This window comes from Pleurodeles waltl, chromosome 11, assembly GCF_031143425.1.
Source record: "Pleurodeles waltl isolate 20211129_DDA chromosome 11, aPleWal1.hap1.20221129, whole genome shotgun sequence".
In the NCBI taxonomy this organism is placed as follows: domain Eukaryota; kingdom Metazoa; phylum Chordata; class Amphibia; order Caudata; family Salamandridae; genus Pleurodeles; species Pleurodeles waltl.
The window spans coordinates 639,738,910-639,766,138 of NC_090450.1; positions in this window are offsets into that span (position 1 = coordinate 639,738,910).

Here is a 27,229-nt window from a genome sequence, read left to right on the forward strand (position 1 = left end):
CAGCAGGTGTGTAGTATATTCAAATTGTAATGCTATCCAGTGTCAACAATGGCAACAAACAATACAGTAATCAGCTTCCAGACAGATGTGACCTGAAGAGGGAAAATTAAATGGAATAAGGCACAATGTTGTAAGGCTTGTGAACCACAGTCATACAGCCACAGTATTTGAAAACATACACAGGATGACTGGCCCAGCAGCTATGATACCACATATGTAAGGGCCTGCATCATCAGGAAAGACGTAACATCCTCTATTGTTCACCTCCCCAAGTAGTTAGGAACAGGTACTTGCCACACAGCAGCTGACAATGCAGCATGACATGCCTACACAGCAGGACAAGACTGATAAGTCCCCCTTACATTTACCCAAACAGGCAGACTGAGGACTCTAAACCTTTGGTAGAACTATAAGACTGTACCACAATGGCACAAGCATTCCACACATGTCCTTAGAAGCAGTACATTTCCATTACCCCTCATTGTAAGTCAGCTACCTTTCAGGGTCGGAAACCAATATGGAATGCTGTAGTCCCCACACACACCTTGATGCACGCAAATACTGGCTACAGACTGGCTTCAACAATACATCTTCCATGTGCAGATGACATACAAATCACACATACCTGTACTCAATTAAAGTAGTGACGAATCAGGTCAGTCCTGTTGTCATGTGCCTCATCCTTGTCTGCCTCCCCATCAGCATCAGAGTCACCGGCCCCAAACACTGCTCCAGCATCAACGTTCCCCCTCTCCAACAGTGGGATGTGCCTTCTGAGGGCCAGATTAAGGAGCATGCAGCATGCAACAATGATCTTGCAGACTTTCCCTGGTCGGTACTGTAGGGCACCACCGGACAGATGAAGGCAATAAAATCTAGTTTTCAAGAGACCAAGAGTCTGCTCAATTACTTGCCTCGTCTAGCCATGTGCCTCATTGTACCTGTTCTCCCCTCCTGTAGTTGGATGACTCACAGATGTCAGGAGCCAGGACAGGTTGGGGTATCCAAAGTCACCTGTGTGGAAAAGGAAACATGACTATAGGTAACAATGCTGGGCAGAGTGCAGACTGTGTAGGGAAGGGTACAAACATCGGACATGGAGAGCAGTGCACATATCTTTTAGCGAGGCCCTTTCTCCCTGTAGCTGTGACATCATTGCAGGGACACTGCTGTTCCTCAGGATGTAGGAATCATGTACTGATCCTCGGAATTTTGCGTTTACATGTGTTATGTACTCGTCTGCAAGACACACCACTTGTATTGTGAGCGAATATATACTCTTCAGGTTTCTGTAGACCTGTTCTTTGGTCCTCGGAGGTACCAAGGCGATGTGAGTCCCATCAATGGCCCCAATTACATGTGGGACATTTGATATGTTGTAGAAGGCTGCTTTTATAGTGGGCAATTCAGGACATTGTGGGAACCTAATGTACCTGTGCACATGCTTGAGTAGAGCATCCAGCGCATCCTGCAAAACCTTACTGAACTGAGGCTGTGACATCCCTGCAGCCAGCCCCACTGTAACCTGAAAAGAGCCTCTCGACAGAAAATGCAGGACTGACAACACCTGGACTGTTGAAGGGATGAGATGGGGATTTCTCAAACCCGGCAGGAGGTCTGGCTTCAACTGGGTGACCAGTTCCCTGATGCACAAACGGTTCAGTCGATAGGTCAGGATTATGTGGCGCTCTTCCATGGTATCAAAATCTATGAGTGGTCGGTAAACTGGTGCATTCCTCATCACTCCATTGTGGCGATGTCTGGGCGGGGACACAACAATCTGGGAACCTCTCACAATGTAGTGCACCAAGTATGACATAGGACAGTCGCTAAGTTTTGTTCATGCAAGTTGGCTGTCATGTGGGGAAAACACATTACTCCACACTCCATTCCTAACCAGGCGATGGCACATAATCCCTTTGACAATGGACGTATATAGGACATGTAAACATGCACCTTCCATGTGTTCCACTATACGGATCATATATACTGACAACTGTAGTGCCAAGTGTGGTGTTCTCACCAGACACTCACTTCATATGTCATTATCCACAATGTGTGACCTGATGTATCAATTTGTGACGGCATGCAGGTAATTACGCAGTATGAACCCAGGACAGTCATGTTACAGACTAATATGTCATCGGCCTGTCCAGCATGCATTGGACAGCTGGAAGTGGCCTCGTTCTGCCAGCGGAAGTCATCATGGTGGAAGGCAATCTGAACCGCCGTGCAGCTCCTCATTGGTTAACACTGAATCTATGGGAGACTGGGACCAATGACGATCACCGCCATCGGTGACGTCATGACCGCGGCAGTTGAAACCGCCTTTTTGTATGGGCCAGCTCACTTGACTCCTGGCATTCGGGCAAGACAGACCTCCACTTCATGTGCTGCTGTGTCCTGTATCTTGGAGCAACGATGGCACGCACTGCAGTGGATCGAGCCCCAGCCTTCACTACAGAGTAACTGGAGAAGCTGGTGGCAGGGGTCCTACCCCTGTATGAGCGGTTGTATGGTGCTCCAGGGCAACAGGACAGTACAACGTCTTTTGTCCCACATGTCAGGTGGTGTTTGACGATGTATGTGTGTGCACATCGACATGTCATGACTGATCAGGTGTTTTGCATGCACATTATATGTGTGGTGTATTGGCAGTGTGCATGGTCTGTGTTTGTAGTGTGTCGCCAAAGGTTTCAGCTGTATTGGTATTAATTACATCATGTCCCCCATTTTCGGAATGTATCCCATGCAGGTCATCGCCCACCCTAAAAAAGGGTTATGGAAAGCCATTGCCATGGAAGTGCGAACCCTGGGGGTCCATAACCAGCGGAGTACCCACTGCAGGAAGCTGTGGGAGGACCTGAGACGCTGGGATGGAAGACCACAGAGGCCCAATTGGGGACGGCCTCCCAACGTGGAAGGGGTGCCTGTCGGACCCTACCCCCCCCCCCCCCCCATGGCCTATATACTGGCGGTAGCCTAACCAGAGTTGGATGGGCCCTTGAGGGCAGCACAGCGGCCACAAGGGGATAAGTGTAGACTGTTAGGTTACTTCTGCATGGTTGTGTACCGTGACTCTCACTGGAATTACGTGATCAGATGACATTTAGGGAAGGTATAGTCGCAGTTGTCACACCAATCATGTAGGAGTGTGACACATTAGCTATGTTGAGCCATGCAGGAAAAGAAGTGGTGGTACTGACGCACACTTTCACCTGTACGTATGGGTCGCTCAAGTATGCTATCATGTCACTGGCTGCATCCTCCATCTCTGCGTGCACTGTAGTATACAAAGTGATCATATTGGCACTGTATTTGGGTAATGACAGGCATGTTTCATGAACATTGCAATTGCTTCAATTGCTACATCAATGGACCTCTGTACCACATGTTCTCCACACATTCCTGTCAGTTAGTTTGTGTGCTCAGTTCCTCTGAGCTCAGATTTGTCTCATCCCATAATGGATGACGTGATTGGATATGTTCCTGGGCTGGATTTTTGGATCAGTCATTTAGCCAGTTGATAGGCATGTAGTGGTCTTCATTCTGGTGTATAGGCTACAGGGTTGAGGTGATCGCTGATGAGTTTGGGTATCACTTGCATGACTCAATTGTAATTGATTGCAAAATGGTCTCTTGTGTACCCGGCACAGGCTGAATTATGTAATGTTTGTATGTGAAGTGGTTGTGTGTGTTATCATAATTTCCTCCCTTTCTGTTTCTCCCACCCTCCTTCTCTCTCCACCTCTGTGTGCATTAGCATCATCTGGCGAAGGAGGAAAGGAACCAGCGAGTGGGGATGCAGCAGCCCACAGAACCAAGGAGGCTGGCTCCAGCAAAGCCGAGGGTGAGGGGAGCACCAGGAGGGATACTGGAGCAACCACCACATCTGATACAGATTCCTCCCCCGATGGCGGCCCCCTGGTGGTGGCCGACCTATCTGGGACCACCCCAGCACCATCCTAGTCCGCCAGCTCCCTTACTAGCACGACCGTCCCTGTAGCACCCCATCCAGTTGCCCGTGCCCGTTCACCCAGGAGAGTGGGCGTCTCTTTTGCCGCAGGCACCTCTGACCCTGCCCCAGTCAGCCCTGCTGCCCTCAGTGAGGAGGCTATTGACCTCCTGAGGTCCATCTCTGTGGTGCAAACACCCTTTGTGAATGCCATCCAGGGACTGGTATCCCAGATGCAGTAGTCCAGTCCTGGAAGGCATTCACGGTGCCTTGTCTGAACTATAGGAGATCGTTTCAGGCTCTGGCCTCCTTGTTGACAGCAGCCAGGGTCCCTTCATCTTCCATTACCCCTCCAGCTACCTGCTGCCAATCCACAACCCCCTCTCTACACCTGTCCGAAGCAGAACAGCATACATCCACTACAACAGATAAGGTGCTCAAAGACAGACATAAGCATCACAAACGTTCCCGATGGCATGCACACACACAACACACATCTTCATACACAACAGACACTTCCCCCTCCACCTCGTCCCTTACAACCACATCTCCACTCACACCTGCCAGCACTGCATCATCACACACTGGTCCTGCTAGTATTCCTGTCATACCCTCAATCACCACAACAGCAGACTCACAGACACACACCCCACACACCACATCCGCACTCACCACGACTACCATCGCTGCCCCCCCTGCAGCACATCCAGCTCACTTGCACATACCACTGCAACATTCCCTCACACATCTCCCATTCCCTCTCCCTGCATCTCTACCCCCTCCTCCCAATGAATGCACACTCACCCACTCAAGTTGAGATGCTTTCCCTGGTTTCCTTCTACATGGTGGTGTGACATCTGTGTGCAACAGTGTGCGAGGTCTGTGTATGGGTTGTGTCTGTGTTGTTGCGTGTGCTGGATAGACGGGTTGTGCCATGGGCATGTTGTAATGTATCTGACTTCGTGCTTGTTGGATTGTATGGGGTGTAGTGTGTGCGTCCGTGTGTATGGTACTGCATGTGTATTTCCTTGTTTGTTGGTTGTACGTGATGTGTCACCTGGGTCATTGTTTGGATGTGTGTTCACTGCTATTGATTGTGTGTCATTGCTACATGCAGTTCATGGTGTGTGTGCATGTGTGGTGTTGCACAGCGTGCCTGTCTATGCCTACGTTGAGGTGTTTGTGGTCTAGTTGTTGTGTGGTTATGGTGTGTGTTGGTGTGCATTGTGCCGTATGTTTGGCATGCATCTGCTTGGCTTTGTGTGTGTATTGGGTACTTGTCATTGACGTATTTTGTGTGTGCCTGTGTGTGTCCTTCGCTGTCTGTGCGAGGAATGTGTGTTATGTGTGAGAGTGTATCACTACCTTCCACTCTGTGCTAGGCATACTTATGGTTGTCGTCTTCACTGTTGTTGGTGGCCCTGAAGGTGTATGGCGAGATACAACACTGGGAAGACTAGCAGTTGGTTTGCCATGACGGCCACGGACACATCTCTGTGCCTGGAAGTGGGTGTCTCCTTTTGTACTTTCTGTTTCCGCCAGGTTTTTTAGTGCAGCCAGTCCACCCTGGATATCCTGGCAGTGTGGTGACTCAGAATATGGTGGGTGGGACATTGGCCTCTGCCAGCCTGAAGTTGGCTTCTGCCGCTGGATGCTGCTCGTCGGCAGCAGTGGTAGTGCTTGCGGTGAGCTGTCTGTGTTTCGTTGGGTTCACCGCCTTACTCTTTATATGGCAGTCAAAACACAGCTGCCGGCGTGGTGGTTAGGTTACCGCCAACCTCGGAATGAGGGCTTGTGTCTTTTAAAGGCTCATCCGAGGCACAACAGTCCTAATAACAATGGACAATATGCCTGAGAATTGTAGCATCTACAAGCAGGGAGGATTTATCAAAGTTGTCAGCTCTAACCCAAAAGATTTGGCACAGGGCTATTTCGAATCACATTTGGCTTCTCGCAAATCATCTGCTTAGGGAAGACCACTACTTTGCAGACCTGTTTAGGAGAAATATGATCACAAATAGAAGATGAATCCCCATGTGCTTCAACAGTACTTTCACCAGTGGGGCACTCCTACAAACAATATGGTTGCCACCATATAACACCAAAACCTCACCTCCGGGTACCACACCCAGAGCCCAGTGGCAATGCACTCTTTATGAACTGGTCAAAGATATTTGCTTACGCTTTCACTCTGCTACCATTGATCCCATATGTGGTGAGGAACTATGACCCTTATTCTGGTGACTTGGACAAGACAGCTCTGGTATTCTATGCTGTTGGAAATGTTGGTGCATCTTCACAAGAATCTTCCACTGAAGCCATACCTAATACCTCATCAGGGCCAGCTCAGGTAGCTGAATCTAGCAATCTTGCACCTAAAGTTGTAGAGTTTTGTTACCTTAACTTCCTGAGGTGTGTATGCAAATCCTGTTAAATCTACCTGCTATGTCTGCTATGAGCGAAGTGGAAGAGATTTGTTTAGTACTATTTGGGTAAACAAACAGGCCCCTTAAAGCATCGGTGCAGGACTTTATATGCTATCTTTACATCTTGAAAAGGCATGGCTGGCATACCATTCGCTTATATTTAGCTGCAGTGGCAGCCTACATGCAAGCAGAGAACATTGGTCTGCCTTTAATATATCTGTAGTCAAGGCCTTTCTGGAAGACTATAAAAGGGTGTTTCCTCTATGAATGTCTCTAGCACTAGCCTGGAATCTCAACATAGTCCTAACAAAATTGATGTGCCCTCCTTTCGTGCCACTACATTTTTTTGACATGCAGTTCTTGTCCTGGAAGATAACCATCTTTGTTGTTACCATCTTTTTCAGGAGAATCAGTGAAACGCAAGCCCTAACTGTGAAGTAACCTTTTATTGAGGTGCTTGGAGATAAAGTGGTTTCTGATAGAAACTTCTAGCTGCAGATTCATCTTTTGAAAATCCCCAGGTGTCCGACTGGATCTGGGAACTTTTCCGCTGAACTTATGCACACCAATAGGTGGTGTTGTGTGACTCTGTACTGACCGTTCCGCTCTGGAAATGATGCATGGATCCTATATAGGTGCCACTCCCATGAATCCAGAATGTTAAGTCTTCAAGGTAAATGGTACCTTCTAAAATGATCACTTTTGAGGCCCTATAAGGACTGTCACAAACAAATGTCTTCATCAGATCCCAATCAGATTTTCCTGTGGTGATCGGGTTGGAATCACAACTTCAAGGTATGAAATGATTGACCATGATGAACCCGAGGGCCACACGAACCTGTGAGGTGATACTCTACATCACCAAGCACTGAAAAACTCGGCGACAAGACCAATTCACATTAAAAGTTCAGCCCCAGACCCATTCCAGATCCAGAAGTTGCAGGAGTCATTCCAGAGGCTAATCTCATTCTTGATCAAAGTCATTGGGTAAGTCAAAGAAAAACACAAGACATCTAAGCAGATTTGGCCTCTTCCCACCACTCACATTCTTCTGAGAAGGCATCCCCATACACCTCAATCTCGCTCCCGAAGTCAAGCCTATCTTGAAACTTGTTTTGGCACAACTAAAGTTGCCGGGGCTGTCTGCTATGCCAAAACAGATCCAGGTGTTCCATGAGGCTATGCATCAACTTTTCAGATCATTGACTCCCCCTCCGGCATGCTTTCGGGCCCTACGGAGTTGAGAGGACCTCTATCTGGAATATTGCCAACTGGCTTTCTTGGTGCCATTTGGACCCTCTGAATCCATTACCCAGAACCTCAACATCAATGCTGACATCATTGAGACAGGGAGACAAGGTATCTATTGTATTCTGTGACTCGGAGTCTGTGCTGGTTCGACCTCAACCGAGGCAGCGCCTGGCTGCTGATGAAGTGCCATTCCCTCCGCTCGAAATGCCACTTCCACAAAGGAGAACACATACCAGCATTCCCAGTTTGGCATGAATTCAGACAATAATTTCAATGTAGGTGATAAGATTGGACAGCCATTCCCTAAAAATAAATGGTATAATGACCTTCAGTAAACTAGTGGCCTTGATACCTCCTGGCCCTCCCACTGAAAAGAGCACTTCTTACGCCATGGTGATGTTTAAGGCAGCCAAAGTCCTTATCCTTCAGCTCCCTACCTTGGAGGTCAAGACTGATGTCCTGACAGAAGACCTCCAACTGGGGCAAACATCCATTGAGCCCCTCTTTCCTTTTAATGAGGCACTACAGGTGCCTTGTTGGCGGCTTCGACCAAGCCTTGCTCTGGCCCTTTAGTCATCTGCCAGATCACAAGACGCCACCCTGTGTTTTTATCTCTGTACCGCCCTACCACCCCCTGACAGCTTGGTGGTGCAAGCATCTACAAGCAGGAAAACCTAAACACATTTCCAACTACTCCTTCTGATAGGGAGTCAAAGTGGGTGGAGACATCTGGAAAGAGTATTCTCATCCAATTCTTAGATCAGTGACTGCCGGCTCAATTCTTATGCTTTGGGTTTCTGTGATTCAGGTGCTCCCAGATCTTCCTGAAGATGTCCAACCTGTCCTTGCCAAAGCTATACAAGATGGTCTTCATGTGACTAAGTTTGCAATTCATTGATTCTTAGACACCACAGATTCCATTGGGCAGGCCATTGGCACTGGTGTCACCATGTCTTGCGATGCTTAGCTGTGGTCAATTGGTTTTTCTGGCAATGTCCAGTTGTCACTCCTGGACATGCCCTTTAGCTTGACCCGTTTGTTTGACGACAAGGCATATTCTGCTCCACAGTAGTTCAAGGAGAGACGGGCCATGGCACACTTCCTGGCTAATCTGCCCCACCTCACCAACCACTGTATTCCTTTTGCAGCTTTTGCAGAGGCATCCCATACTGTCAGCTGATCCAACCTCAACAAGGTGCCCACCAGTTTTGCGGGTGAAGCCGTGGTGCCCACTGCCCCCGAGCATGAGGTCACTGTGCTACCCAGCCTACTACCCCCTCTGGAGCTCCACCTACCAAACCCCATTAGCATACCCTTAGTGGAGCAGTGCCACCTAGTGGAAGGCAGGATCTAACGATTCTTGCCAGGTTGGCAGATCATAACTTTGGACAGGTGGGCCCTGCAAATTGCTTGGAAGAGGTATGCCCTGCCTTTCCATGCCACTGCACCTACCAACACCTCCTCCCCCTATGACTGACGGAGGACCATTTTTTTGTTTTGTGGCAGGAAGTGCAGGCCCTTTTGGCCAAAGGTGCCTACGGAGGACGGAGGCCTCCATCCTATTTTAAACCTGCACTCTGTCCACTTCTTTCTTCGGAAAGAAAGATTCAAAATGCCCCCACTTGCCAACATCTTGTCTGTGCTTGACCCTTGTGACTGGTTGGTGGTTTTGGATTTGAAGGGTGGCTTTTTCCATATACCCATTGTGCAGTCCCATCGTATTGTAAGGGGGCAGGAGCATTTCCAGTTCACAATAGTCCCCTTTGGTCTCACCAATGGTCCTTTGGAGTTCACAAACGTGATGACTTTGTGGAAGCATACCTTCAGAAGTCATTGGTCCCAGTCTTCCCCTACCTCAATGAGCTAACACTGAACTCCTTCTGACACACTACCATTTATCTGAGCCATTTTAGACATGGTTTGGCTTTGTGCCTTTCCCCTTAAAGGAGAGTCCAGGACATTCAAGCAATGATCCAATCTTTGATCATTGGTCCTGAATTTCAGTGATGTTGACTCTGAGGCTGCTGGTACTGATGGCCTCCTGCATCCTGCTGGTCAAGCACCCCTAGTGAGCATATGTGGGCTCTGCAGTGGGATCTGAAGTCTCAGTGGGCCCAACATCAAGGAGATCTCTAAGATCATGCTCAGATTTCAGAGGGGACTGCGAAATATCTGCAGTGGCAGTGCTGAACTGCGATTGGGTCAGTAGCAGACCCCTCTCCCTTCCCGGTACAGAGCTGACAATGGTGACCAATGCATCCATTTTGGGCTGAGATGACCATCTGCAAGAGGTAGAGATCAGAGGCCTCTGGTTCCCAGCAGTATCCCAGTCCCATAGCAAACTTCTGGAGCTGAGGGCCATCCTCTTGGTGTTGAAAGCCTTCATTCTATCCATCAAGCTAAGGCTGATAGAGGTTATCACAGGTAACACTGCCACCATGTGGTACTGCAACAAACAGGGTGGGGTGGAGTTCCGGACACTCTGCCACTAGGTTCTGCTCCTCAGAAAATTGCTAGACCACCAAGGAATTTTCCTGGTGGGATTTTGGAATGCCAAGGCGAATTAGCTCAGCTGTCAGTACCTAGAGGATTATGAGTAGCTGTTAAAACAGGAGGTGGTGCAAGGCCTCTTCCGTGAATGGGGAGAACATTAGGTTGATCTGTTTCACCACGGATGAGAATGCACAATTTCAGCATTTCTGCACGTTGGTCTTTCCAAGGCGTCTCTCACTCGGAGATGTGTTCAGCCTTGAATGTAACTCTGGACTTGTGTATGCCTTTCCTGCCCCGAGTTCTCAAGAAGATCAGTCCTAACACAGTCTGTCACGCTATTGGCCCCGTATGGGGCACAAATAGTATGGTATCCAGCACTTCTGAGTTTTAGCATCTGTCCTCTGACCAAGCTGCCCCTCAGATAGGATTTGCTGTTGCAGCAGCAGGGCAGGGTTCTGCAGCCGGGGTTAAGCAGATCTTCATCTTTAAAATTGGAAATTAAGCTGCAACAGTTGAACACCTTCAACCTTCCTGCTGTTATCTTGACAGCCAGGCAACCTTTGACAAAAACGGTGTATGCATGTCATTGGGACAAAGTTGTGGCTTGGTGTGAGATGTATCAGATAGATGCCCTCCAGGTACAGTTATCTGATGTTTTGTTGTTTGTTGTTTCTTCTGGGCACAGCTAAAGGGTACCTTTTGACTTTTTAAAACTTTTTTAAACTTTTTACGATTACTAGATGAGCCCTCCTTGTTTAGGTCTCCAGTTGTTGTGCACTTTTTTCCCCCTTCTCCTTTTACCATGTCAGAGTGTGGCCTTAACTTGATCCTTGAATATCATATGTGCACTCCATTTGAGCCTCTTCTCTGATCTCTTGTGGGTTCTCACCTTTGATACAGTGTTCCTTGTCACCATAACATTGGTGGGGCATGTGAGTGAGATTCAAGCTCTCTGTGTCACAATTGCTGTACACCACCACAAGCTGGTTTTGCAGACACAGGCATCCTTCTTGCCTAAAGTTGTGATGCAGTTCCTCGTCAGTCTGAACATCACCTTGCTGGTGTTCCGCGCTCACCTCATCTCTCTAAGAAGGAGGAGAGACTCCCAAGAGAACTCTAAGCTTTTATACTGATTGTACCAAAGAACACCGGGTGGATGACCTATATCAAAGCACCCTCACATAACCCCTACTGCGTCTCAAGTGGGTTGTAACGGACGACAGCCAGGAGGTAGATAGTGAACACTCTAGTATACCGGAGCCCAGTTGCTGATTGGTCACATGCGTGTCCACACCACATCCAACATGGCGGTTGATCAACCAGCGACAGCAGCCCCTGTACAATTCTCACATGCCATGGTTACCACAGTTCAGTGAGTACCTAACCCTTCAATGGCCTCCCCGTGGTAAAAAAATGGATCGGGAGGATAGATAACTACTTCATCTTCACTTGGGAATGAGATGGGGCTGTCAAGAGCTCTCTATTGTTACGTGTCGGTGGATATGAAATAAATAAACTGTTCAGGCACCTTCCCAACACTGGTGCAGGAGACGACTATGACTCAGCCATGAGAACGCTTAATGCTCGTTTTGACCCACAATTGAAGCCTGACTTTCAGTGGTTCAAAGTCTGCCAGGCACACCAACGAGAAAGAGAATCAGTAGACCAATTCTATGCATGGCTGAAACAGCTAGCCAGCAAGTGTAAGGCGAGGAGCAGCCCAAAGAAATTAGAGCACAGATAATTCAGGGCTGTCACAACAAGACACTCAGAGGCCTCATCCCAAGGCAACCAAACATCAGTCTGGGTCACATCCTCATTAGGGCAAGTTCACACAATCTTTTGATGGCCAGAGCGAGTGAGATGGACACTGTCATAACTCAAGTCCCAAAAAAAGGCCCTACCATAAAGACAGAACGCACAGATGCAGGACAGACACAGTATACCAAAAGTCGATGCACAGTACAACCCCCAGTGAGATAAGTGTCATGCTGCATGTACTGTGGACGATAGGAACATGCCCCCAAGGACTGCCCCGCACAATGACTGTGCTCGAACTGTGGAAAAATGAATCGTTTTGCAACTGCTGAGGAGGCGCCAGAGGAAGAGGTGTGAGAGAAAGGCACACATTCACCATGAAACACTCATTGCTGGTAACCCCCGAACAACAAGAATGAGATCTGCAGGCGTCAAAGTGGAAGTGATAACCCGATGACTCATCACCTGATGAAGAGGAGATATTCCTCACATCCCTCACAAATGCCTTGAGACAGCACTGAAGACCTCAACCGACCTGTGTCGTTGAGATAGCAGGGTCCCAGGTAAAAGAGCTAATAGATACTGACCCCTCAGTCATGTGATGGGCGACCAGAAATATTGCTGTCTCCAACCGCACCCTCTGATGGTACCATCCAACACAAAAATCTTTACATATGAGAGCAACACGCCTCTGCATTGCACCACTTTGAAAATACGGTGCAAGTATTTTGACCTCATTGGGCCACATTAGCATAAAAAAATCTGACGCTAATGTGGCGCAAGTTGGCGCTAGGGGCTTATAAATATGCCCCCAAATATCTTAACAATGACGTTCGAACCAAGCATCTCGCTAGCGTGACACTTTGAAGTCATTGTATGGAGGGACCATTGCAATAACAATGGGACGGAAAAGAGAGAGAGTAAGAGATTGAGAGAGAGATTTAGGGAAATATATTGACAGAGAGAAATTTAGAGGGATAGAGTTTAGGCTTTGATGAATGATATACTTAGAATGAGATCTTTCCGGACAAATTGAAAAGAAAAATTTATTTGTCAAGTAAAAAGAGTGAAATCAGCTGATGGTATGTACATTAAATATTTGAAGTTGAAAAGAAATTAAAGCAGGGAAAGGACCATTGGTACACCTAGACTGGAACCCTCAACCTTCAGTGTGAGGGTCTGAGATCTTAACCACTAGGCTACAGGTGACTCCTTAGGCTGTAGTATCCAGACATAACTATGACATTCAACCCAAAGATTTTGATGGAAAAAGACATAAATGTTACATCACGAGGAATGTTTAATATTCAAACACTACTATATCTACAGACACACAACCATGAGATACGAGGATTTGAACATTCAACCTACTGAGTGACAGTCCAAGAGCTTTACCAGAGGGCCACAAGTGACTCTGTTTTGCTGTGCATCAAAACGTAACTATAACTCAAACCAAATATCTTGCTAGTGTGACGCTTTGAAGTCATAGCATGAAGAGGCCATTGCAATATCAATCTCTCTTTCTTCCATCCATTATGGGATGGAAGAGTGCGAGAGAGAGAGAAAGAGAGAGTGAAAGAGAGAGAGATTTGTTGAGGACTTCGGGGGGAGTCTGAAGGTCTCTGCGGTCCCAGCCGGTTACCCTCCTCCTGCAGGAGTCAGCACTGCTCTCTCACTCTGGGAGCTGCTACAAATGCAGCTCCCTACATGCTGTTGCATTCCTTTTATCTGTTTCCATGCCCTCATGACAGCAGACAGTGAAGCAGATTAAACCACGCTTCCAGCAACCGTGAGCTTTTTGACTGCTCCTGGTTGCTGGAAGCGGAGTTAGTGCTTGCTTTTGCTTGGTGGGAGTTGTCCAAAAGTAAACCGCTGTCTCCTGAGCATGGGTACCTAGGGAGATAGCAGGAGCCGACCCTGGGGAGTGTCGGTCCCCAGGGCCAGTAATGGCTCCGGGAGGGGGCTACATGGCCCCAATTCTTTCTTTTGCCTAAGCCGGCATCGGAGAGGTGGTGGTCCCCGGAGCCATATATAGCCTGGGAGGGGGAACTTTATTAAAAATGGTATTTGGACCCGGGTAGGTGGTGGTCCTCGGGGCCTGGGTTCCACGTGGACTACCTTCTTAATCTATAATTTAGTCCCAGGGAGATTCTGGTCACAGGAGCATATGAATGAAAGGGGGGGGGGAGTATGTGCCAAAAAAACAAAAACAAAAAAAAACCATGGAGGTGGTGGTCTCTCGGGTTTGGGTGGGTCCAGGTGCCCCCCCGTATATTTTTTTTTGTAGCCCCAGGCAAGTGGGGGTCCCCGGGGCATTTCAAAGCCCTTGGAGGGGGACCCTGTGTGCCACTTCATATTTTTATAAACTGTTCATGCTCCCGGAACGTGGTCCATCCGGGGGCTAACTTATGAACAAGCTTGGGAGACCGTGATTTAAAAAAAAAAATCTTTTTATTTTCAGCGGATTCTCTGTTTCTCCATGAATTTTGCTGACATTTAAAAAAAATGCTTTTTTGCCCTAGCAGAATCTCAGGGGGACCCCAGCACCAAGGCTGAGGATCAGGATAATTCTACCCTGTTGCCTTTTCTTTTTTTGTGGAGGGTGTTTGGGGGGGGGGACTTGGCTTAAGCTGAGTCCCAAAAAGGCTGCTAATACCTCCTGGTTGGACTATTGGCAGCCAATCTGATCTCAGCACAAGATCTCTGGGATCCACAGAGCCTCTGCATTCCTAAATATCTACATTTCTTTTCCCTTTAATTTTTCTAAAACGAATGAACAAATTTACACCAAATCAGAAAAAGCATACTTTCTGGACCAACAGCTAGCTTTGTGCCAAATTTGGTGAAATTCCTTCCAGCCGTTCAGGGTGTAGTCATGGGGTGTAGTCATGTTCGAAGTCCCTATGGGAATAAACATGGGAGCACACTTTTTTTTGGCCCACCTTGTTCTCAGCCCCTACTTAACGAATCACCCCAAAATGAACCATGCACAATAAGACACAGCAGGCCATTTTTGTTGAGAAATTTGGTGAAGATTTGTCAAACGGCGCAAAAGTTATAGTCAAGTCAAAAAATTGTTTTCCTATGGAAAGTAGGTCCTAACTATGACTACCTACTGGCAATCGCCAGTAGGCATTATTATATATATAATCTCAAACTAACACCTAATGGATAATGTTTAAATATTCTAATTTTTTCGCAATAATATATGATTACATTTCGCAAATGGACATGTACAAATCCTGGAACACTAACCAAAGAAACGTTTCCCTAAATGTCTGACCTCCGGCAACACCAAACATGTGTCGGTTTTCCTAGCGAATGTTGCCACCCCCTATCAATTATGTAACATGAGCTCAGGTCATGAAATTTTGATAGAATCACTGTTTTATTATAAACAGTTCATTTGATGACAATTATCAAACACATAACAACATGAAAAGAATAGAAACGGTATATATTCTAATTCTGTCTGACCGAAGTAATCTGTTGGTTCAAGCCATACCTTCCTTGCCATTCCTGGCTGATAGAAAATACTGAGCATGACGTTTGTCAGATTTTAAGCAATGTTTTTTTTTTTTTTTACAAAACATAGTTATTCCCTGCAGTCTCCATCTCACAAGAACATATCGTCACAAAGGTTTGATCCCCAACTTAGTTCCTCTGGCTCGCCTGAGTGTGAGAGGACCAGGCAAGTATGTGTTTTGTATTGGTACGATTTACCCACAAGTGATAAACGGAGAGCAGTGCTTTTTAGAAATTTGGAAAGCAGCTGCAAACCTGATGCCTGCCATAGGGTCACACATATTGCTCCTTTAATGTTTGGTAGGATACCACAACCATAATGTTTTAATACTGACACATCCTAAGGTTTCTATCACCTGTTGCTAGACCTCCCTCATCCCAATTGGCTGGCTAGGAGATCTCACTGAACAAAGACATTTTTCCGATTTGTGGAATGTTTTCCAAACCATGGTAATTCCCCAGTCTCTCTGTTGCAGGAACATATCACTGCCAAGGCTTTACCTGCTCTTCTGTTCTTTACAGGTGGGAAACTGATTGCAGTGCATTTGTGAAAACGCAAGTGAAAGGACTGTTTAGGCTGCCATTCTTTTCATCACAGGTATCAGCTGTGTGTACTGTATGGAAACCTAACCCAATCAAACATGTTTAACATCTACAGATCATAGGGTTGCTAACATTTGGTTCCAGACTTATATCACACTGATTAGCTGGCCAGGACAATGCATTGAACAAGACGTTTGACAGATTTTCTGTATTTTTCCCTAAAACATGGTAGTTTCCTTCAGTTCTCTTTTTCAAACAACATCATATCCCTCCCAAAGTGTGACCTAAGTCGGTGTTCTCCTACGTCTTCTGAGTATGGGAATATCAGATGTGTGAGGTTTCCTTGGATCTGAGCAAGGATCTACATAGTGAACACAATGGTATGTTTTTGATAGTGAAGGTTCCCTGGGAAGATGTCTGCTGTATTTGGGCTGAGGGTCAGCCAGATCTAAGGGGGACCTACCAGCTACAGACAATTCTGGAAAACAGATATGCAAGGGTGTCTACGGTTGCGTGGTTTGCATCAAGCCTAACAGGTTTATGTACTTAGACTACCCTGCAAATGTCAAATTATGGTTAAAAAGGTAGTTGTTTTAATTTTTTATGACTGACAACTCCAGAACTTTGGGCTTCTGCCAAAGGTTCATTTTTTTATGACTGACAACTCCAGAAGTTTGGGCCTCTGCCAAAGGTTCTACCATGCAGAGTTCCAATGCTTTTCACAGAAAAAATGATAGCCCATAACTGTGAGTGGGCATTTTGCACAGGACAGCAAAAGGCCAAATTCAGTCTTTTTTGGACTTTTCACAGTCCTAAGGAGATTGAAGTTAGAACAGTATATGCACTTTCTCAAATGTTTGTATGATTGGAGCTAGAAGAATAAATGTCACCTCCGCCAAAACATCTACATATTTTTTATTTGATGTTTTAAGATTGTAAGTTGTGATTTAGAAATTGTTTAAACTTTTGAAAATGATTTTTAATGTTTGGTTTTTAATAAATGATTCTAGAAATTGGTATTTCATAGCATATTATTTTAAATGTAGTGGTAAATGAATACTAAGCACGTTTTGATATATTCTCACTGTATCTATCTATCTATCTATCTATCTATCTATCTATCTATCTATCTATCTAATTAAAAAAAAACAAAGGTTACAGGGGCTTTATAGTTAGGCTTATGTTTTAAATTTACAAAACCCTAGAAATTCACCTGTTATAGTTAGTTATCTCAAGTAACTATAACTCGTGCCCTAAGGTAACAATAACTTGCGCCCGGGGCGACGGCGGTTCCTAGGGCTGTGGGGGAGGGGGAGGGCCGGTGGCCCCCTGCATTTGATTCTGTCTTCTGCCCAGTGGAGGTGGCTGTTCCTAGGGCTACGGGGGGGGGGGCAGATGGCCCCCGCATTTAATTCCATGATAGCTTTGGGGAGGTGGTGGTCCATGGGGCTGTGGGGGGCAGGTGGCCCCCTGCATTTGTTTCTATCTTCTGCCCCGGAGAGGTGGCAGTCCCTGCGGCTACAGGAGGGCCACACGCCCTCCCCCATTTAATTCAATGATAGCCCCAGGGAGGCGGCAGTCCTTGGGTCTGCTGGGGCGGGACAGGCAGCCCCCATGCATTAATTTCCATAATAGCCCCAGGGAGCTAGCTGTTCCTGGGGCTGCGGGGGATGGGTAGCCACTCTGCATTTAATTAGATTTTAGTCTGGTGGGGACAACAGGGTTAAGAGTGTGTCCTGCTGAGTGTGTGGGGAGGTTGACCAGTTGCTTGAGTCCAAAGGCAGCAAGGTTCTCCATGAGGGTAGAGGTGTTTGGTCTCTGTAGTTGTTGAGGTGAATGTTGAGGTTGTCAAGAAGTATGTATTCTGTTGAGGTGAGGGCATGGGGGGGTGATGAAGTCAGCCAGTGCTTCGCCGAAGCGTGGGTGGGTTCCAGAGTGTCTGTAGATGACTGTTTCACAGAGTGTGGTGTTTGGATTAGTCTGGATCTGCAAGTGTAGGTATTCGGTGACGGGGGTCTGGACATCGATGCTGGTCGTGAGGCGGAGTGATTTTTTTGTGGATGATGGCGACACCTTCTCCTGGTCATTTGACACGGTCTTGATGTATGATCTTGTAGCCGTCAGGGATGGTGGTGGCGATATCCAGAGCTGAGGAGGTGGTGATCCAGGTCTCAGTGAAGAAGGTAATGTCACAGATGATGGACTCGAGGAGGTCCCAAACTTCTATTGCATGCTTGTTGAGGGAGTGAGTGTTGAGTAGTATACATTTGAGGTGTCCGGGAGGTCCAGCAGAGGGGGAGTTTAGGGTGCGAGGACAGGTGAAGGTTCAGTTGCAGCAGGAGAACAGTCCTTGGGTGAGGCACGGTGGCAGGCGGTTGAGCCTCCAGTGTTGAGGGCGTGCATGGTGCTGCCATTTTATCAGTTGATGGAGCTGGAACCAGAGTCAGTGGCGGTGGGCGTGGTCCGGGCACAGGTGGGTTTGCCTTTGGCATGCCAGTGGTGCACCTGCTGGGTGCAGCCAGGCAGAGGCCACCATTAAGAAGAGGAGGGAGATGGGAGGGATCGGTCAGCTGGGAGGGAGGAAGGTGGGAAAAATGGTGCTGGGGTGGGGGCACAGGGACCAGAGAACAGAGGAAAAAAGGCAGGAAAGTGTTAAAAACCAGAAAGAATGACAAACGAGCAAAAAGGTAGAAAAAGGGCACAGGAAAAGAGAGATTGTTATTGCAATGGTCTCTCCATACAATTACTTCAAAGAGTCAGACTTCCAAGATGTTTGGTAAGAATGTTATAGTTCTTTTTTGATGGACAGCAGGCCAGGGTCACTTCTGGCCTAATGGTAAAGTTGTTGGACTATCACTCAGTAGGCTGAAGGTTCAAATCATTGTATATCTTGGCAATGTGCCTATTTATTTTCCAGTGTTTTGATGTAACATTGAAGTTTTTTGCATGCAAAATCTTGCTATGGCGGCGGTGGTGGAAATTACCGCCACGGGCATGGCGGTCCTGACCGCCATATAATGAACACTGGGAGACCGCCACAGGTGGAACTCCGCCATTGCCAGGCTTCTGCCGCCAGGCAGTCTGACTAGGGCAGAGTTCCCTATCCGACAGGGCAGTGCTGCAAGCAGCGCTGCCCGCCGGATAATTCACCTGCGTTCCCCCAGCCTTTCCCTGGCAGTTTATGCTGCCAGGGAAAGGCTGGTGGAATAGGTGCCCTGTGCACAGCCCCGTCGCGCATTTCACTGCACAATTTACGGGCAGTGATATGCGCGACGGGTGCTGCTGCACCCATCGCACTGCTACATTGACAGAGGCTCCATGTCCCCCAACCGGCCCAGCAGAATGTTGTTTATTGGGCTGGCGGGGTCTTCAACGTGCTGGTGGTCGTTGTTTCGACTGCCAGCACCAAACTCGCAGGATTTCCCGCCGAGTTCATAATGACCCTCTAAGTCTAGACACCACATACTATGGAGTCAGTTTTGGACTAAGAGAGAGAGAGAGAGAGAAAAAGAAAAAGATAGATAGATAGATAGATAGATAGATAGATAGATAGATATCATTTCCCTGGGATCTTGGGCCAAAATCGGCCAGGGTAGGGGTCTGCGTGGCCCCCTTCAAAAAACAATTAGAAGGTTGGGCCCCAGTGAATGGGGTCCCTGGGGCCGAAATCAGCCAGGGAATGGGGAGCATCGCAGACCTGCATCCAACTTCCACTGGACATGGCCAAAGGCTATGCACGGTTTATGGTTGAGTGGTTATAGGTCATTGGCCACCGGGCCTGGCCGCAGCTGAGACCCTGCAGCCAAAGGTTGGTTTAACATATAGTAATAAAAATTACTTTATGTTAAATAAAAAAAAGGATATTCACTGATAAACACAAAGGTTGCAGGGATTTTCTAGTTAAGCTCACATTTTAAACATACAAAACCATAGAAATTAATCTGTTATAGTTAGTTATCTCAAGTAACTATAACTCGTGCCCTAAGGTAACTATAACTCATGCCCTCGCCATGCACTGCTAATTACCCCATAAACTTCAGCCCTTGTGACATCTTTGATAACATCATTGATAATATCAATGTAACTTTTTCAGTAAAATATTTGACGAAACAACTGTGCATGGCGGGCGCGAGTTATAGTTACCTTAGGGCACGATTTATCGATATATATATATATATATATATATGTATGTATATATATATATATACACATTTATGTATGTATATATATATATATATATATACATATATATATACACACACTCATGCACACAAACTCCTCTTCAAGTTTTTCTTCCTCAGAACAGCTGCACCAAGCATATGCCACACAGTGTTACCACTCCAGAGGCGTCGGTATGTTAAATGTTAAAAATATCCTCACTTATTTAAGTTTCCACACCATACATGACAAGTAGCTAATGTGTTTCAGCAAATGCCTTCAACCTGGGCCAACCCACTGATATTGCGTAATGGCTTTTTATGCAGTTCTTTTTCCATTTTACTTCAACAATTAGACTGCCAATCTCCTTTTCACTCCTTGTCATCTTAACAGTAGAGACTGAACTCGGATTTCGGAATACTCCTATGTACCATCTCGAATGTTTGTAAGCTTGCATATCTTAGTACAGAATATAGGGCCAGATGTATCAAGGTTTTTTGCATTCGCAAACGGTGCGAATGGCAGTTTGGGAATGCAATAAGCCAGTTCAGAATGTATGAAAGACATTCTGAAGGCAATTTTAAGGAATCGCAAAAATAACGATTCCTTAAAATTGCGACCCTGTTTAGAGAGTCACAAATTGCGACTCTCTAAATAAGAAATCGCAAATAAGGATTCCTTATTTGCGATTTCTTAGCACATGTATGAAGCCATTCCTAAATGCGATTTGTGCATTTAGGAATCTCTATTTACCAACAGGTTGAATCTGGTGGTAACCATGTGCAAAATTTAAAAATGCATTTAAAATGTACATGTAAAGCACACATGCCCTTTTGGCATGTGTGCAACTTACATGTCCCCCCAAAAAATTTTTGGGGTGCAGAAGAGGGGGCCTTGGGCCCCCAGCACCCTGGGGTATTACATTTCCAAAATTGCGATTTCTGGTTAAGAAATCGCAATTTTGGAAATGCAAACAATTCGCAGATATGGGCCAACAGGCCCATAGGTGCGAATGGGGCCGGTATTGCAATTTGCGACTCGGTAATAGCATTTGCAATTTTTAAGAAATCACTACTACCGATTCGCAAATGTGATACATGGCATTTTGCGAGTCGGAAATAGCGATTTCTTAAAAATCGCTATTTCCGAATCGCAAAAGGCTTTCATGATACATCTGGCCCATACTTCTCAAAGTGAAACATTTCTCTAGAGCAGGGAAAGAAAGGTGAAAAAGAGCCAGCACCAAAGTGAGTACTAAGTTTTGCAAATCAAGTCATCACATGATTTAAAATAGTGCGCACCAGATACTCAAGGTGCAATCACAAATGCCCTCTCAGAGACCAATAGTATTATCATCTTCAGTTCTCATTTGCGTAACATCAATTTACTATTCCCCACCCTGTGGATGTGCTTTAATATGTTTCACTATATAATATCTAAAAAAATAAGGATTTTTTATGGCTCCTATGTGCTGTAAAATCTGGATTTTTTTTCTTTGTCAATAGCATTTCCAATATGTTTCATATTTCATTTGGTAGTCACATTTCAACACTTAGACCACACATTACATGTGCTTCTTCAAATGATATCTCTAGTTGTACCTTCAAATGTTTCATATTCCCTTTTCTTCACTCCATAGAGTTACACTTTACATTTCCCACATTTCCAGAACCCATTATTCTTATTGGCCAGCCAATTTCCTTTTTCCTCTGATGTATACACTGTACTAGTTAGCATGTTACTCAGTGATCTGGCTATTCTGTATATGATCTTGGGATGTCGACTTAACTTATCTTTTAGATGTACTTCGTGTTAGAGAATATGCCAGTTCTTCTCTAAATTTGATCTTATGTGGCTATTCCATATTGTATTTATTATAAATTGGGTTGTTGGTTGACTGGGTTGTGAGCTCTGGTCAAGCAGCAACCACAGTCATAGTCAGGGTAAAGCACAAGCAAACCAAAAAGTAACCTATGCTCAATCCCATGGTAGCTTGCACAGAGCAAGTGCTTGACTTAAAGACAGCGTATAAAGTATTTGTGCAACACTTCAAACAGTAGAACAGTGAAAACACCACACACAAGCATCCCAATCAGGTTAGAAAAATAAAGTATATTTTAATAAATGAAACAAGAACAAAACAACAAAAATCCAATAAGGTGAACTTGAGTTATGATTTTTTAATAATGATTAAACTGTAGAACAGCACTTGGAAGAAAGAAGCGCCATCTGGGGAATCTGGTCACTCTGGACTGGGACAAAGTCAAAGGTTCACACCGACCACAATGGAAATCAGACCCTCTACATGGACTCTGTTTGGCCTGCCTAACCAAAGTACCTAGTACCTTAAATCCTGGTTGTGGAGCATTGTGTCAGTCATGAAACATGCAGTAGACGCGATGCACTGGTTCTGCGTGTTCTGCTCTAGGTAACAGAGGAGATGCAGAGGAGAGGAGGAGATGCTGCAAGGCTGCACAGTGTGTTCGAACTGCGTCGAGGATGCACCATGCAGTCGAGGTAATGCATCAGTTCAGATGAGCACAGAGACTGCAAAGCAGAGTTTTGGCATCTTTGTTGAGGCTGCCATCAATGGAGATATGAGGACCTTGCTCATGGAAAAGCGTTGCAGTGGTGGTTCCGGATTCAATGCGCCGGTCCCAAGATGTGAGGTGCATCAGTGATGCTAGTCTGGTTGCGTTGGTTCTAACCCATGCAATTGCGGTGATGAACTGGTTCTGTTCCATGCAACAGCGGCAATTAGTCGGTTCTGCTCCTGCAGCATAGGATGCATCAGTTCTGCAGGAAGCAAACACCTCCGGTCCACTTCCAGGGGTCCAGCACTGGGGTGGCACCACTCCGCAGAACACATTCACAGATGGCAGAGGCCAGGTGCAGAAGCTGGGTGGTTGGATGTCTTTTATGTCTCGGAGACTTCAGATCAGGAGGCCGGTCAGCTAGCCCTTGGAGTCAATCGGGGTTGCGGGATGGAGAGATGCAGGTTGTTATACCTGACAGCCTTAGGGTGGTTGCCCCTAACTTTTCGCCTGCCTCCTTCCAATTTTTGGACACTGTTTTTGCTGGTCTTAGGACTCTGCACACTTTACCACTGCTCACAAGTGCATATGCTCTCTCTCTTAAAACATGGTGACATTGGTTAATACCCAATTGGCTTATTTAATCTACTTGTAAGACCCCAGTAAAGTGCACTACTTGTGTCCAGGGCATGTAGATTAAATGCTCCTACACAAGTAGCCTCTTAACCATGCCTCAGGCCTGCCATTGCAAGGCCTGTGTGTGCAGTTTCACTGCTACTTTGACTTGTCATTTAAAAATACTTGCCAAGCCTTAAACTCCCCTTTTTCTACATGTAAGTCACCCCTAAGGTAGACCCTAGGTAACTCATAGGGCTGGATGCTATGCAGGTAAAAGGCAGGATATGTACCTGTACAGTTTATATGTCCGGTAGTGTAAAACTCCTACATTCGTTTTACACTGTTGTGAGGCCTGCTTCTTTCATAGGATAACATTAGGGCTACCCTCATATACTGTTTGAGTGGTAGAATCTGATCTGAAAGGAGTAACAAGGTCATATTTAGTATGGCCAGAATAGTAATAAAAAATCCTGCTGACTGGTGAAGTTGGATTTAATATTACTATTTTAGAAAAGCCACTTTTAGGACGTGAGCATTTCTCTGCACCTAAATCGTTCTGTGTCTTACAATCCACGTCTGGCTATGTTTAGTTGACAGTTCACTTGTGCATTCACTCAGACAACCCCAAACACAGGATGCTCAGTCACACTTGCATACATCTGCATATTGAATGGATTTTCCTGGGCTGGGAGGGTGGAGGGCCTGACACTTACATGTCAAAGGACAGTAGCCTGCCCTCACACAAAGGTCTGCCACACCCCCTACTGGGACCCTGGCAGACAGGATGGAACTGGAAGGGGACCTTGTGCACTTCTAAGCCACTCTTCAAAGTCTCCCCCACTTCAAAGGCACATTTGGGTATTTAAGCAGGGTCTCTGACCCCACCAACTCAGACACTTCCTGGAGAAAAAACCATGAACCAGAACCTGCAACCTGCCAAGAAGAACTGTCTGACTGCCCAAATGACTCACCTGGACTGCTTTTCTGAGAAGGACTGCTGCCTTGTTGTTGCCCTGCTGCCTTACTGCTCTCTGGCTGAGCTGAGAAGTGCTCTCCAAGGGCTTAGATAGAGCTTGCCTTCCGTTCCCTAAAGTCTCAGGACCACAAAGACTTCACTCCTGCAAAAGAACTCCCCGTGTGGCGAAAGTTGACGCACAACCTGCAAAAAAACTACGCACAGCCTGCATCGCAGTTAGAAAATCACTGCATGCTGAACCGGATCAAAGCGGCCCGACTTCGCAAGGAGAAGATTGATGCAGTGCCAGCGTTGTGACTGGAAATTCAATGCACGGACCACTGGATCGACGCAGAGCTGAGCTGGCACAATGCAGTCCGACTTCCTGAGAGGAATCGACACAGCGCCTGCTGTGCAGTCAAAATTTCCACTCATCGCCCACCGGATCAACGCAGCCCCTGTGACTTCATCCTGCATGCCCAGGATTTTGACGCATCATCCCCGGGGCGTCCGAAAACGCTGCAACCCAAAGAGGATCCCAGTCTACGTGCTGGAAATCGATGCAAAGCCTGCCCTAAGTGAAAATTTGACGACGCATCGTCTGCATGCACCGGAAAAATCGACGCACACCTCCCCGTTTTCCACGCATCTCCTCCTCTCCTTGCAGAGAATTTGAACGCAAACCATGTACTTTGTACTTGCAAGAGACACTTGTTACTTTTTAAAAGACTAAAGGCACTTTATCTCATTTTTACAGTGATATCTCAACGTATACTTATTGAATCTTGATCTTTTTGACCTACATCTTACCAGGTAAATATTATATATTTTCTAAACACTGTGTGGTGTATCTTTGTGGTGTTATACTGTGTTATTGCATGAGTTATTGCACAAATACTTTACACATTGCCTTCTAAGGTAAGCCTTACTGCTCAGTGCCAAGTTACCAGAGGGTGGGCACAGGATAATGTGGATTGTGTGTGACTTACCTTGACTAGAGTGAGGGTCCTTGCTTGGACGGGGGTAACCTGACGGCCAACCAAAGACCCCATTTCTAACACAGGTCCAGCCCTTCTCACTCCTAGGCAAGGGGGCAGTAGGCACAGGTTAGCACAGCAAGGCAGAAGTCCAGCAAAAACAGCAGTCCTGAAGAGTGACAGGTCTTCAGCAGTACAGCAGTGTTTTGTAGCACAGTATCCACAGGTCCAGAAGTGTATTGAAGTGGTGGTGTCTGAGGTCCAATATTTATACTTTGCCCTTGTTGGAAAATGGGTTATTGGTAGGGCAGGTAGGTACCTACACCTAGCAACAAGCCACAAACCTCCACAAAAGTACAGTTAGGTCTCAGTAAATTAATCCCAGCTCTACCCTTGGTAGCTTGGCATCGAGCGTCAAGGCTTAACTTAGGAGACAAAGTGTAAAGCATTCAAATATCACAAAACAGTAATTAAATAAAACACAGGAAACAGTTTAAAAATCCAAAACCAATTTATAAAAATAGCTTATATTTTTATCTTTAAAATGACACAAAAACGATTAAAATCGGTTCAGGGGAACCGGAGATATGAATTTTTAAAGTATTATTATTTTCTAGCGCATAGAAACAAAAAGCGCCAATCGGGTCATCTGGTTGCACCAGGACTGGGACAAAGTCAAACTTTCAGGCCGACCGCGATGGAGCCCTGCTCGGCTACAGGTCGCGGGAGGCCTCGGTTAAAAAGTTACCTTCTGACTTAGTCTTTATTTTGAAGTTTTTCTTCACCGGGACGAACCTGCCAGTTGGATCCGACCTCCTGGAGCCCTTGTCCGGATACGCGAAGTCGGTTTCCTCGGTGGTGATTTCTACCTTCGGACTTAGTCGTTTTTTCGAGATGAAAATCCTTCGACCGGGGTAAACCTGGATCTTGATCCGACGTCCGTGGAGCCCTTCTCGGATACGATGGCTGGAAGGTCCCGGTCAACTTTTTACGTTCGGACTTAGTCTCTTTTTCGGATGTTTTTCTTTACCGGGACGAACCACGAAGTCAGGCCGGGTCGCGGTTGAGGCAAGCCGGCTAGAATTTCCGCGTCGGGTCGGTCACTTTATGGAGCTTTTTTCTAAAAATTCTCCAATCTTCTCCAAACTTCTGGGGCTTCACCCAGATGTTCTTTTAAGGTTCTTTTGGGGTCCACAGCTCACCCCAAGGGTCCAGAAGTTCTGTGATGGTCCTTGGGAAGTGCGGACTTCAACTCCCAGAATGCACCTGGCGCAAACTCCTTTTTGGCCACTGGACAGTGGTCAGCTGGTCACTTTTTCAGGAGTTGGTGCAGGGGACTCTGGTTAGCAATTTTTCACCTGTAGCAAACAGGGAGTCCCTCCTTGAACCAGTGGAAGCCAGGCAAAGTCCTTCTTGTGGTGAAGCCCAAGTGTGCAGCTGGTGCAGTCTTTCTGAGTGCAGGGTCCAGGTGCAGGCCAGGGGTCCAGCAGGGCAGTCCTTCTTCTCCTTGTAGTTCTTTCTTCTTGAAATTTGGTGGGGATCTGAGGCGTGGGTGCAGGTCTGCCAGTTTTATCCTTGCTCCTGGGTGAAAAGCAGGGGGGCCCTGGTCCTCCAATCAGGGACAGGGTCGTCCCCCTGTGATGACCACTTCCTGGGAAGTGTGGCAAAAATCCATCCCAGAAGGCAATAGTCTCTAAAAATCCAAAATGGATGAATCTGATTTTTGGAGGAGAGATCTGGCTGAGCCCACCCACTGGTGTGGCTAAAAATCATAAACACACCCCTCTCCTGCCCTCTCCTAATCTAATCAAGGGGGCACCTAGCTGTCTGGGGTTGCAGGATGTGGGGGTGTTGCTGGGTGCTCCAGATGTCCTTCTCTGCCTTTGAAGACCAGTTTGGCAGCCCTCCCCCTTCCTGCTTCCCCATCTGCTGAGGGGAGATTCTCTCCCCCAAGCACATTCCTTTGTGTGAAGTCAGGCCACTTCACACCTCATTAAAGTAGCCTGGCAGAAGCTGCTGCAGGCTGGCCAATCAGA